The sequence below is a fragment of the Hemiscyllium ocellatum genome, unplaced genomic scaffold (genome assembly GCF_020745735.1).
Source record: "Hemiscyllium ocellatum isolate sHemOce1 unplaced genomic scaffold, sHemOce1.pat.X.cur. scaffold_655_pat_ctg1, whole genome shotgun sequence".
Taxonomy (NCBI): domain Eukaryota; kingdom Metazoa; phylum Chordata; class Chondrichthyes; order Orectolobiformes; family Hemiscylliidae; genus Hemiscyllium; species Hemiscyllium ocellatum.
This window is the reverse complement of record NW_026869155.1, coordinates 134,269-145,286: the sequence shown is the minus strand read 5'-3', so window position 1 is coordinate 145,286 and position 11,018 is coordinate 134,269. Positions and strand designations below refer to the sequence as shown.

At 43.8% G+C, this 11,018-nt stretch overlaps 1 long non-coding RNA gene across 1 annotated transcript in view; it reads right to left on the bottom strand.

Annotated features, from left to right (window-relative positions):
- Positions 1 to 5,521, bottom strand: part of LOC132814065 (uncharacterized) — a 72,186-nt gene extending 66,665 nt beyond the window's left edge. Inside the window, exon 1 of the long non-coding RNA XR_009644287.1 lies at positions 5,464 to 5,521. This is a non-coding gene — a long non-coding RNA (uncharacterized LOC132814065). The remainder of the gene's footprint in view (positions 1 to 5,463) is intronic.
- Positions 5,522 to 11,018: the final 5,497 nt, after the last annotated feature.

Below are 11,018 nucleotides of genomic sequence, written 5' to 3'. Positions count from 1 at the left end.
TATCCTTTACTCCTTACATCCTCCCCAAACCCTACCTTCTGCATATAAACCAACATTATATCTCACAGTAACATCAGCTGTGAGGAAGGGACACCGGATCTGAAACGTTAACTCTGATTTCTCGTCACAGATGCTGCCAGACCTGCTGAGCTTCTCCAAAACCTCCTGGTTGTTGTTTCTCATTTACAGCATCTGCAGTTCTTTTGGTGTGAATTTACCGGGAGTTTGTAATTCAGGTCCTACAGCCTCTGTCCCAGTCTCTGCTGTCTCTCCCACCCCCACCCCCACCCAGTGACACTGCACCTGCACAGCTCATGGACAGGTGTTGTCTTGCTGGCCACACCCCTCATTCACTCCCATTGGCTGCAGGACCACACAGACTCTCCTCCCATTGGTCTGGAGCTGCCATCAATCAAGCCATCCCCCATTGTGAGGTGAGTGGTGGGCTCCTCGCTCTCTCTGCCTTGGGATGAGATTCATACTTCACAGTGAATAGGGCAGTATCACAGAGCACAGGGGCTGGGGGCTATTCAGCCCATTGGGGCTGTACTCTCTCCCTCTGGAGATGCTGCAAATCCGTCCCAACTCCCCTCGCATTTACCCACAGCCTCCCAATCTTTCCGTTAAAAAGTAAAGTTGCAAATCTGTTTGAGAACACCTGCTGAATCTGTGTCCACCCGCTGTTCAGACTGTTCCAGATGCTCAGAATGTACTCAGTAAAATGTAGGTCACATATTCACATTATTTTCCATTTAACATAAAGTAGTTACTAATATTGTGACATTGTTAACAATTCCCCTCTCTCTGTAAATTAAAATATCCCAGAAACAAATTTGCACCTGGTCGAAATCACTGCTTAACCTTCTCAGATCCAAGAATTATCTGTGCTGAGATGTACAGCTCAGAAACAATGGACCAATTCGTCCATGCCAACTAGGAATCCTAAACTAACAGAGTCCCACTTGCCAGCTATGGGTCTGAATTCCTCAAAACCCTTCCTAATCACGTACCCAATCGGATGCCTTTTAAATGTTGTAATTGTATCAGTCTCCATTACTTCATCTGGCAGCTCATTCCATTTACACACCACTCTCAGCTTGAAAACGTTGCCCCTTTGATCCCTTTTAAATCTTTGCCCTCTCAACTTAAACCCACGTGGTCTTGTTTTAGACTCACATAACCTGGGGGAAAAAAGCCCCTAGCTGTTCACCATATCCACGCCCCTCGTGATTTTATAAATCTCCCAAACGTCACCTCTCAGTCTTTGATTCTCAAGGGAAATTAACCCCAGCCTATTTAGCCTCTCTGTGTAGCCCAAATCCTCCAACTGTAGCAAATCTTTGTAAATCTTGTCTGAACCATTTCAAGTTTCACAACATCCTTCTCAGAACAGGAAACTTCGAACTGAAAACAAAATTCCTGAAATGGCTTTATCATAGAACAAAGAACATAGAAAAATACAGCGCAGTACAGGCCCTTTGGCCCTTGATGTTGCACAGACCCAAGCCCACCTAACCTACACGAGCCCACTATCCTCCATTTGCCTATCCAATGCCCGTTTAAATGCCCATAAAAAGGGAGAGTCCACCACTGCTACTGGCAGGGCATTCCATGAACTCACGACTCGCTGAGTAAAGAATCTACCACTAACATCTGTCCTATACCTACCTCCCCTTAATTTAAAGCTATGCCCCCTCGTAATAGCTGACTCCATACGTGGAAAAAGGTTCTCATTGTCAAATGTCCTATCCAGCCACAATATGACGTCCCAGCTTCTGTATCCAATGCATTGACCAATAAATATAAGCATACCAAACACCACCTTCACTACATGCCAACCTGCAACTCTACATTCAAGGAACAATGTACCTCTTTTTTCAGCAACACTCCCCAGGAACTTACCATTAAATACATTAAGTCCTGTCCTGGTTTGCCTTACCAAAATGCAGCAGCTCACATTTGTCTAAATTGAACTCCATCTGCCATTCCTCACTCGAATGGCCCATCTGATCAAGATCCTGCTGTATTCTAAACTAACCTTCTTCACTGTCCACTCCACATACAATTTTGTATTTTCTGTAAACCTACCTCATATATTCACATCAAAGTCATTTATTTAAGGACCCAATATCCATTCCTGCAGCACACTGCTTCTCAGAGACTTCCAGTCCACAAAGCAACCCTTCATCACCACCCACTGTCCCCTACCTTCAAGCCTGTTTTGTATCCAAATGGATAGTTCTCCCTGCATTCCATGTTATCTAACCTTGCTAACCAGTCTGCTCTGTGGAACCTTGTTCAATGTCCATATAGACAATGTCCACAGTCTGTCTTCATCAATCTTCCTAGCACTTCTTCAAAAAAAAACTCAATCAGGTTAGAGCGACAATTTCCCACGCACAAAGCCATGCTGACTCTCTAATCATTCCTCGTCTTTCCAAATACATGTAAATCCTGTCCCTCAGAATCCCTTCCAACAACTTGCCTGCCACTGACTTCAGGCTCACTGTTCTCGTGTTCCTTGGCCTTTTGTTACCACTTTTTTTAAAAAAAAATGGCACCCGTCTTCCAGCACCTCACCTGTCACGAACGATAATACCAATATGTCAGGGAGGGGCCCAGCAATCACTTCCCGAGCTTCCCACAAATTTCTGGAATACACCTGATCAGGTCCCAAGGCTTTATCCACCTTAATGCAATTTAAGACATCCTGAAACTCCTCCTCTGTAACAGACACTTTTCAAGTTCTCACTATTCATTTCTCCAAACTCTCTAGCTTCCACATCCTTCTCCAGTGAAAAAAAGACATGGAATATTAGAGGTGTGAGGTAGGAGCGAAGGACTTCTGGGAAGGTGAGTCTAACTCAGTAGCTGAGAGAGTAGCTCAGACTGAGCTGTCTCAGTCCTCAAGGACAGAACTGTTCAAATGGGGTTTGCAGCAGGTGGTGAGGGAACCAGCAAGAGGCAAAAAGATACTACATCTTATCGTTATGAATCTATCAGCTGCAAATGCATCTCTCCATGACAGTATCGGTAAGAGCGACCATCACACAGTCCTTTTGGAAACAAATACTCACCTTAAAGTTGAGAAAAACCTCCCTTGTGCTGAGTGGTACTATCACCGTGGTAAATGGGACAGATTTAGGAACTCAAACTGGATCTCTCTGAGGCACTGTGGGATAACAACAGCAACAGAACTGTACTCCAGCACAATCTGTACTCTCCTGGGTTTGTACATCCTGCACTCACTCATCACAATGGACAGGAAAGGACGGCATGCCCTGAGCAGCACCAGGCATACCTAAAAATGACGGGCCAACCTGGTGAAGCTACCAAGCAGGACTATCTGCATATCAAACAGCATCAGCAGCAAGCAACAGAGCTAAGTGATCCCACAATCAATGGAGTGGATCAGGGCTCTGCAGTTCTGCCACACCCAGTTGTGAATGGTAATGGACAATTAAACAACTTGTTGCAGGAAGCACCACAGATATCCCCACCCTTACTGATGGAGGGGTCTCACACATCCATGCAAAAGATAAGATGACAGCATTTGCAGCAATTTTCAGCCAGATGCAAAATGGGATGATCCATCTCAGCATTCTCCAGTGGTTCCTAACATCACAGATGTGAGCTTTAAGCCAGTTCAATTTAGTTTGAATAATATCAACAAAATTGTTAAGTAGTGTAAAGGCTATGGGTCCTGCTAACATTCTGGCAATAATACTGATAGCTTGTCCTCCAGAACTTGCCACCCACCAAGCCACGTACCGCTCCATCACTGGAATCTACCAACAATGTGGAACATTGCCCAGTGATGTTCAAATAAAAACACAGGGCAAATCCAATCCAGGCAATTTCCCTCCATCAGTCCAACTCGATTAGCAGTAAAGTGATGGAAGTAGTCATTAGCAGGATGACCAAGCAGCAGCTGCTCAGCAACAGCCAGCTGAGAGACACTCATTTTAGGCTCCACCAGGGCCACTCAGCTCCCGATTGTGTTACCGCCCTGATTCACAACCTGACAACCAGCTGAATCCCAGAGGTGAGGTGAGGGGGACAGCCCAGTCCCACTCCAACACCACTATTTCTAGCTGATTCTATCCTTGTCTCAGCTCATATACTCTCATCCATTGTGTGTTATCTCCAGATTTAATTATCCAAACACACTCCTAGCCAGCGTCCCAAATTCAACCTCTCTGTAATCTCAAGAAAAATTGAAAACTGTCGCCCATGTGCTCACTTCTCCCAAAACATGTTGATCCATCAAAAGGCTCATATTCATAAGCAACAACAATTTAGAAAACTCACTCTTCATATAATTCCTGGCTGTGATCATCCCTAGCTCCCTTCACCACACATCCTTTGAGACCTCGACAACCCATTTTCTTCGAGACTCCCAATGATTTGTTAATTCATTATTTCAATTGTTTTGCTGATTCTACAGTTGCTAAAGCACCATGGTCTGGAATTTGCAGACAAAACCTCACAGGTCTGCTTTCCACTTTTAAGACATCCCTCAAAACCTACTTTTTGGCAATGCTTTTGATCACCTGACCTAATATCTCCATCTCTGGCTTTATATCTAAAGTTCTCAATAGTATTTTTGTGAAATTATAAGCATGATAATAAAATTACAAACTGTTCTTGATTTGGACATTATCTTCAAATCATCACTGTTGCTGTAATGAATAATCTGTAATGTCTCTTACCCAACCACATTGTGGGAGCACCTTCACCCCACAAACTGCAGCTGTACAAGAAAGTCAAGCATCACCCTCTCCACAGGCAACAGGGCTTTGGCATTAATCCCATTTGGCTTTGGGATCTGTGGGAGGAGAAACACAGTTGATGTCTCAGGGAGTGCAAAACGGATTACAGGGAATGAAAATGGTGCAGAATTTGATAGTCAGAAATGGAAGGAAAATACACTTGCTTATTGGAAAAAAGAATTCTTGACTGTCAAAAATATTCAAGATAAAGTAATCTGATAATAGAGCAGCACATGGTCAGGGGCTGGGCAGCAGTGAAAAACTCGTTTACAAAGGGTCTATAAAACTAATAATACAGCACTAAACAGACCAAAAATACACCCATGGTTGGAGACTGAGGAAGCTAGACATTGACAAAGTGGTCCTGAGGGAGCCCAGAGGTGAATCAGAGCAGGATTGGCTGCTGTCATCACAATGACTCTGTACCAGAGAAAGGCTGCACATGCGCCTGGCTGCACCTTGCCCCCTACAAAGATGGCGGCTCCGCACGTGTCCAGTGAATTGTTGTCCCGAATAAAGATGGCGGCAGTCACTCAGGCCTGCAGCCGCTGAGGCAATTCCCCATTTACTGCAAATACGGGACTGGGACGTTCAAATTTGTGTTTTCCGACATGCACAATTTGTTTGTAAAACCTCTCCGCTCATAGGAACACAGTTTTTCTCCCGTTTCCCTATTTATTTCTTTCCTTACCGTATCCTTTCGCTCCATAACTTCCCGAGCATTCATTACAGCGACTCTGTCGGGCGCGAGGGTGATCACATGGTTTACGTTAGCTCCGCCCTTCATTCACTGTGATTGGTTGGAGGACTAACCTCCCGCTAGGTCCTCCAGCTCCGCCCACCGTCGTTTCATTGGTCCGGTGCTGACATCGATCACCCGGGGTCACTGTTGGCTGGAGCATGCGCAGTGTATCCTGCTTTTGCTGAGATGTTGGGTCATGTGATGGGAGAGGTAACAACAATGCCTGCAGATGCTGGAAACCAGATTCTGGGTCAGTGGTGCTGGAAGAGCACAGCAGTTCATGCAGCATCCAAAGTGCAGAGAAATCGACGTTACAGGCAAAAGCCCTTCATCAGGAATAAAGGCAGTGAGCCTGAAGCGTGGAGAGATAAGTGAGAGGAGGGTGGGGAGAAAGTAGCATAGAGTCCAATGGGTGAGTGGGGGAGAGGATGAAGGTGACAGGTCAGGGAGGAGAGGGTGGAGTGGATAGGTGGAAAAGAAGACAGGCAGGTACGGCAAGTCCGGACAAGTCATGGGGACAGTGCTGAGCTGGAAGTTTAAACTAGGGTGAGGTGGGAGAAGGGGAATGAGGAAACTGTTGAAGTCCACATTGATGCCCTGGGGTTGAAGTGTTCTGAGGCAGAAGATGAGGCGTTCTGCCTCCAGGCATCTGGTGGTGAGGGAGCGGTGGTGAAGGAGGCCCAGGACCTTCATGTCCTCTGCAGAGTTGGAGGGGGAGTTGAAATGTTGGGCCACGGGGCGGTGTGGTTGATTGGTGTGGGTGTCCCGGAGATGTTCCCTGAAGCGCTCTGCTAGGAGGCGCTCCCAGTCTCTCCAGTGTAGAGGAGACCACATCGGGAGCAACGGATACAATAAATGAAATTAGTGGATGTGCAGGTAAAATTTTGATGAATGTGGAAGACTTCTTTAGGGCCTTGGTTAGAGGTGAGGGAGGAGGTGTGGGCACAGGTTTTAAGTTCTTGCGGTGGCAAGGGAAAGTGCCAGGATGGGAGGGTGGGTTGTTGGGGGTCGTGGACCTGACCAGGTAGTCACGGAGGGAACGGTCTATGCGGAAGGCGGGAAGGGGTGGGGAGGGAAATATATCCCTGGTGGTGGGGTCTTTTTGAAGGTGGATGATTTGGTTTATGCGAAGGTTTATAGGGTGGAAGGTGAGCCCCAGTGGCGTTCTGTCCTTGTTACGGTTGGAGGGGTGGGGTGTGGAAGGCGGAGGTGTGGGATGTGGACGAGATGTGTTGGAGGGTATCTTTAACCACGTGGGAAGGGAAAATGCAGTCTCTAAAGAAAGAGGCCATCTGGTGTGTTCTCTGGTGGAACTGGTCCTCCTGGGAGCAGATACATCGGAGGCGGAGGAATTGGAAAATGGGATGGCATTTTTGCAAGAGGTCGGGTGGGTTGAGAGTTTACTGAGGGTAAGAATTCCCTTTGCGTGAGCTCTGCAGTAGATTTCCTTTATTCATGGAGGGAATTGCCTTCCTACTCATGACTGTATAGCTGTGACTGATGAATCAATGCCATCTGAATCAGTACAAAAGCACCCCATTTTCACAACGTCTGAGATCTTTAGCACATTGTATCACGCTCTTCTTTGGAGACAAAAAAACATGAAATGGAGCCTCAAGGAATCGGAGCAGGAGTAGACAAATCATCCCTTTCAGCTTGTTCCACCATTCTGTCAGATCATGGCTGGGCCAACCCAGACCTCAACACCTCTTTTAGGCTTGATCCGCATAGCCCTCAACTGCTCAATATTTCAAAAATCTATCTGCCCTCTTTTAAAATAATTTGAAATAGAATCATAGATTCCCTACTGTGTGGAAACAGGCCCTTCAGCCCAACAAGCCAGAACAACCCTCCGAAGAGTAACCCAACCATTCCCCTCCCACATTTAACTTCCACTAAAGTTTGGGTGAGAAAATTCTAGCCATTCACTGAGAGAAAAAATTGTTGACTTTTTCTAAAATGAATGTTCCCCTCTGTAATGTCCCCTGGTTTGAGACTTCACTGGTGCTGGAAGATCTAGTCAACATCCACCCTGTCAAGCTCCTCAGAATCTTGTTTCCATAAGATCACCCCTGCTTATCTATTTTTGATAGGTCAACCCTTTCATGTTCGAAGCAGCTAAGTGAATCTTTTTTGAATGGTCTCCAATATTGGTTTATCATTTATTAAATATGGGAGCTATCATTGTATACAGCACTGCAAGTGAGGACTCAGCAACAGGCAGCATGGTTAACCAATCCTCAATCCATGCTAATACATTACCCCGATACCATGAGCTCCTCAATTGTGCAATTAACTTTTATGTAGCATCTTATCATTTGCATTTTTAAATTCCAAATACAGAACATCATTGGATTGCCCTTTATCAGCCCTGCTAGTTATCTCCTCAATGAACTGTCGCAAATTTGTCAAATATAGTTTCTCTTTCACAAAACCCAGTCTACCATGTTTAATGATAAGCTTTTCTCAATGTCCTGCTATTTCTTACTTTAATATTCGACTCTGTGGATTCTTTCAGTAGATTTGCTAAGTATGATTCCCCTCTCTTAAATCCATGCGGACTCTGTCCAATCCTGTCACTGTTCAGTAGGAAACTTGAGTGCACTCCAATATAGTTAGTAAATGTATCTATATTTATTTTGAAAAATTGATTACTGATAAATGCTGGACCCATGCAATATCAATGCATTTGTGACTCTGAATTTGGGTTATTTTGTTTTTTATTGTTAATTCCTTTTCGTGCTATGTTATGAGAACAGTACCATGTGATCACTTAATTGTGAGTAACTTTGAAAATAATATATTTTAAAAATGACATCCCAAAATGCTGCCTCATTATTGTGCAAGGAGGATTTTATTCAATAGTTTGCAGATAAAATTGAACAGCATTTTGCTGCAATTTGGCCAGACTGCAGGTTACAACAAAGTATCAGTGCCTCACCTTTAGAGTGTTCCCAGATATCGCACAGCTGCAGTATTTTGGTTTGCACTCAGCTATATGTTGTTCTCATTTGTTTCTTTGTGAAAGATTACAAAATTAATTTGGATGAATGAAGTTATGTTTTCTTTCACCAATATTAGGAGAAAAAAAGTCAGTATTTCAAGTGCTGATCAAGTAAAATAAACTGATAATCAGTAGAAAGTGTTTAAGATTGATAGATTCTTGTTGCCTCGAGGAATTAAGGGCTACGGGGAGAACGCTGGTAAGTGGAGTTGAAATGCCCATCAGTCATGATTGAATGGCGGAGTGGACTCGATGGGCCGAATGGCCTTACTTCCACTCCTATGTCTTATGGTCTTATGGTCTAAGATGGATATGGAACAAATGCTGGCAAATGGGACTAGATTAATTTAGGATATCTGGTCAGCATGGTCAAGTTGGACTGAAGGGTCTGATTTATGTATTGTACAACTGTGACTTCATTCTCTCAATTATTCAAGAAGTTGAATACTTCGAGGAGGAAAAGGAGAATTTATGCAGAGAATGCACTTGAAATGATGATTGAGGTATATCAAACTCACATTGTTTCATCACCTTTTCCTCTGGGTTCTTCAATGAACAAACTTGTTTTGTTCTCTGAATAACTATGTATCATGTGATTTGTTTCGCACAAAATATTTCGTTAGGATCGAGTGAACTATTAAGAAGTGTTCATGTTTAAAATTTAGGCAGCTTGATTGTGAATCTCATCTTGGCCTGAACACCACTTTCCTGCCAGCCCTCCTTAACTCTTCAACCCATTACTGATTAAAAATCTGTGTGTCTCTTATTTAAATTTACTTAATGTCCCAGAATCCACAGTGTTCGGAGATAGGGAATTCCCCAGGTTCACCATCCTCTGAGAGAAGTAATTCCTCCAACTTTCCCTTCATTGTAAACTTAGGACGACTCTTTGTAGATTGAATCATCTTCTCTGCCTCTACTTGGTCAATCCCTTGACCATTTTATAGACCCTCAATGATACCACCTCTCATTCTTAGGCTGCAATGAATATGAATGTAAATAGTGGTTGTTGTTCAGCTTGTGGCATTTTGATAACTGTGGCAGAGGATGTTTGTTCAAAACTGAGCTCGACAGTTAGTGCTTTTCAAATAAGAAATAGTTGACGAGATTAAGTACATTAATATGTTGGCGTTTTGTTTTTTAGGAAGACTTACTGTTGGGAAGATTTGGTTAAGGGAATATTGCAGTCAAAGCTGTGGAAGATTAACCTCCACCCATGTGTGAGGTAGTACACTGTGGTCAAATGAATAAAGAGACCACTTCCTGTTGTGGTTCTGTTCACCGAGCTGGAAGTTTTTGCTGCAAACGTTTCGTTCCCTGGCTAGGGAACATCATCAGTGCTATTCGAGCCTCCTGTGAAGCGCTGCTTTGATGTTTCTTCCGGTATTTATCCACTATAAATACCGGAAGAAACATCAAAGCAGCGCTTCACAGGAGGCTCCAATAGCACTGATGATGTTCCCTAGCCAGGGAACGAAACGTTTGCAGCAAAAACTTCCAGATCGGCGAACAGAACCACAACAACGGACACCCGAGCTACAAATCTTCAACCAGACTTTAGACCACTTCCTGTTTGGAAATATATCCTTAAATAGGGCAGAGGGATCTGGAGATAGCAATGAGTCACTGGCAGCAAATGGCACCAGTTTGTGAGGTTAGATAGAAAAGTAGATCATGGGTTTATTTCTGGGACGACAGAATGGAAATGTGTTCGATATGTGTAGAACCATGGACAGATCACCCTTGGAGCACTGCAAACAGTTCCGATCTTCATATTGTAATATGAATGTAGAGGCAGTAGGGAAGATAAAGAATAGTTACTGGAATTATATTCAAACTGAATTTGAATTCATCAAGTAAGATTGGGCAGTCTTGTCTCATTGAATAAGAGTGACATGGTCCAGTCACGTTTGATCAGGTAGGCATGGAAAAGATGTTTCTGCTTGTGATTGACAGAATCCACTGGATCTGTGGATATAATTGTAATCACTATTAAATCTCATGGGGAATTTGCAGAGGGCGACAAAGTCTTTACCAAAAAGGGGTTTGAATGTAGAACTTACTTCATCAGGAATAATTGAAGCAAATAACAGATGAATTCAAGGAGGAGCTTGGAATACAAGAAATCAAAGAAAATTATGTTGATGGGTTTAGGTTGAGAAGGAAGCCTGTGTAAATCACAGATACTGAGAACCTGTTTTTGTGTCCTGAAACTATGCATCTGTGTTGTTCTGTGACATTTCTGTAGGAGCAGCAGCGGCAGCAGTAAACAAGACAGCTCACCCTTACCATTCTTAGAGAAAAGCAGAACCTCTGGCCACACAAAAGGGAAATAGCTCTATTGAGGAGGTGGTTTAAACAGTGGCCAACGACTCAATCTGCAGAGACAGTGTGCCTTCATTACCTGGTGAGAAAGGTGAATTCTTTAACCAGAAATGATGTTTTGTCCTTCCAATGATCTCATGACTTAAGCAGGGAAATGTGTCTCTTCAGTTAGATG